This window comes from Rhinopithecus roxellana, chromosome 1, assembly GCF_007565055.1.
Source record: "Rhinopithecus roxellana isolate Shanxi Qingling chromosome 1, ASM756505v1, whole genome shotgun sequence".
NCBI lineage: Eukaryota > Metazoa > Chordata > Mammalia > Primates > Cercopithecidae > Rhinopithecus > Rhinopithecus roxellana.
Genome location: NC_044549.1, coordinates 48,023,591 through 48,026,550, shown reverse-complemented (window position 1 = coordinate 48,026,550; position 2,960 = coordinate 48,023,591). Strand labels below are relative to the sequence as shown.

General features: G+C 38.8%; 1 non-coding gene across 1 annotated transcript; it reads left to right on the top strand.

The window, feature by feature from the left end:
- Positions 1 to 1,566: 1,566 nt before the first annotated feature.
- Positions 1,567 to 1,670, top strand: LOC115892116. Its single transcript, XR_004052007.1, has one exon. It is a non-coding gene; the product is annotated as a U6 spliceosomal RNA (small nuclear RNA).
- Positions 1,671 to 2,960: the final 1,290 nt, after the last annotated feature.

Below are 2,960 nucleotides of genomic sequence, written 5' to 3'. Positions count from 1 at the left end.
AATTTTTGCATTATCTATTTTCCTAGAACTTCGTCCACATCATCTAGGTTTTTCAATGTATCCACAAGTAGTTATCATGCTCTTTTACTGCTATCTGAAGTAAATCCCTCTTTTGTCCCTTGAGTATATGCTTTTCCATTCTCTCAATACCTCTTCCATTTCACTCTGCTTTGGTGTTGCTGGTCTTGCTGTTCTCACTTTCACTGATTTCTGCCCTTTACCTTCTTGCTTTTAGTTTGCTTTGTTGCCCATTTTCTAATGTCTTTATGTGAATGTTTAGCGCATTTTTTCTATGTTTTTGGTTCCTGGTAATTTTGTTTAAAATCATAAATTTCCCATTAAATGCTGATTGACTGTAACATTTTTATACTGTTGGTTTATGAAGTTTTAAAATTTTTCAGATTTCTTTTTTAAACCAAAGGTTATTTAGTAATGTGGAATTCAGTTTCTGGCCACATGGGATTTAAGGAAGAATTCCTTCACTATTAAGTTCTAATTGTATTACATAATTATTTTCAAATAAAGTTTCTATGATGGTGACTCAGTGGAACAAGTTGTGGTTTCCTTTGTAGCATAGTGAATGGTCACAAATCTTTGTCTATGTGCTACATATGTGTTCAAAAAAATGTGTATTCTCTGTATTTGGCAGTGGGGGGGGGGCAGTGGGAGTATAGATCTCTACGTATTTCAAATAGCTAAAACTTATTGATTAAATTATTCAGCTGTTTTAGCCCAATCCTGTCATAATCAGGGGTGAGCTAAGGGATATTGTGATTTAATATATTTTTCCTACCATAATGTGTGGCTGGATCAGGTAAAAGTTAGCCAGGGTTCTTCAGAGAAGAACATACACACAAATTGTGTGTGTGTGTGTGTGAGTGTGTAGAAAGAGATGTATTATAAGGAATTAAGGAATTAGCTCATGTGATTATGAAAGCTGACAAGTCTCCAGATCTGCAGGATGTGTTGATGAATTAAAGACCCAGGAGAACCAGTGGTGTAGTTCCAGTCTAAAGGCAGACAGGCTCAAGACTGAGGAAGAGCTGATGTTTCAGTTCTAGTACAAAGGCAGGAAAAAGCGATTGCCCCAGTTCAAAGGCAGTCAGACAGAAAGAATTCTCTCATATTTGGCCTGCCTTTTTGCTCTAATCAGGACTCCAATTGATGGGATAAGGCCCACCTAAATTGTAGAGGGCAATCCACTTTACTTAGTCTACAGATTTAAATGTTAATCTCAACTAAAATCACCCTAATGGAAACACCCAGAATAATGTTTGACCATATATCTGGGCAGCCTGTGGCCCAGTCAAGTTGGCATATAAAATTAACCATTGCAGTGTGTAAAGCACATGTGGGAAAACAGTTTGAGGCAGGTGGAAGAACACTTTGCCCATCATAATGGGAGATAGGGCCCTGAATGTACTGAATGTGAAACCGTAAGTGAGTGTACTTGTCAATGGGACGTGGAAGGACTGTGGCATAATAAAAAATAAATATCTGGTCTTTGTCTTGGCACAGAGTTCCTAAAACACTTGGAATCTCCTGAGTGATAAGAATGTCTTTTGCGTGCTTGCTTTGGCAGCACAGATACTACCACTGGAACAATATAGAGATTAGCATGTCTTCTGTGCAAAGATGACATGCAAATTTGTGAAGCATTTCATTAATAAAAAGAATGTCTTTTGAAAGTTAATGAGATGATTTGTGGCTAGGAGCCCCCACATAGCTTCAGGATTGGGGCTGATCACCAGAAAGACCGATCCATGATTAGAGGATTGGGAATTTCAGACCCACTCCCCAACTTCCTGGGTGGGGAAAGAGGCTAGAAATCGACAGCAATCATTGATGATCAATTATTTCATCAATCATGCCCATGTAACAAGGACTCCGTAAAACCCCCTAAACAACAGGGTTTGGAGAGTTTCCAAATTGGTGAACACGCGGAGGTGCTGGGAGGTGTGTGCCCAGCAAGGGTGTGGAAGCCCCCCGCCCCTTCTGAGACTTTGCCATATGTGTCTCTTCCATCCAGCTGTTTCTGAGTTGCACTCTTTATCACAAGCCAGGAATGGTGAGTGCAGCACTTTGCTGAGTTCTGTGAGTGCTTCTAGTGGATTTTTGAACCTGAGGGGAGAGGGCTGTGGGAACCCCCAAATTTGTAGTTGCCTAGGCAGAAGGGGGTACCCCATTTGTGACTGGCATCTGCAGAAAGCACAGTCATGTGGGACTGGGTCCTTCAATTGGTGGAGTCCAAGCCTAACTCTGCAGTTAGCATCAGAATTGAATTGTTGAATTCCCAATTAGTGTAGGAGAATTGGAAAGCTGGTGTCAGGGGAAGAACCCTTTCAAAGACTTACAGGGACTTTATTTTCTCTGTGAAGTAAGACATAAGGTTGCCTAACAAGACAGAATCTGGTTCAGTAATACAAGAAAAATATAAATCATAAAAGTAAGAAGTACAACTCTATTTTAGGGAGACAGTATGGTGTGGTGGCTGACAGGGGAAGTAACCTCACCGTGTTACTAACTGGTGACCTTGGGAGGTCACTTATTCACCCTTTGCCTCTGTGTCCTCATCTGTAAGATGGGGGAGAATTGTAGGCTTGAAGTTCTTGTGAGGAATGCATAAAGAATCCCACCATGTCCTTAGCTCTCACTAATCAATTATTTACTTATTTTTTAATATTTATTTATTTATATTTTTAAAATAACAAATCAAAATTATATCGAGACAATGATATCTTGATATATGTATACTCATTGATTATTAGCTGCTGTTATAATTATTTGCAGTGACACTATTTTCTACCTAAAAACCCAAGAAAAGAAGTTGAAAAATTTCTAAAATACTTTTAAGAACTGTTACTAAGTTGGTAGTGAAAAATCCAAAGCTTTTCTAAATATCAGCATTAATCAGAAAGAAAATATAATGAATAAGCCTCCAACTGAAAAAACAAAAAATG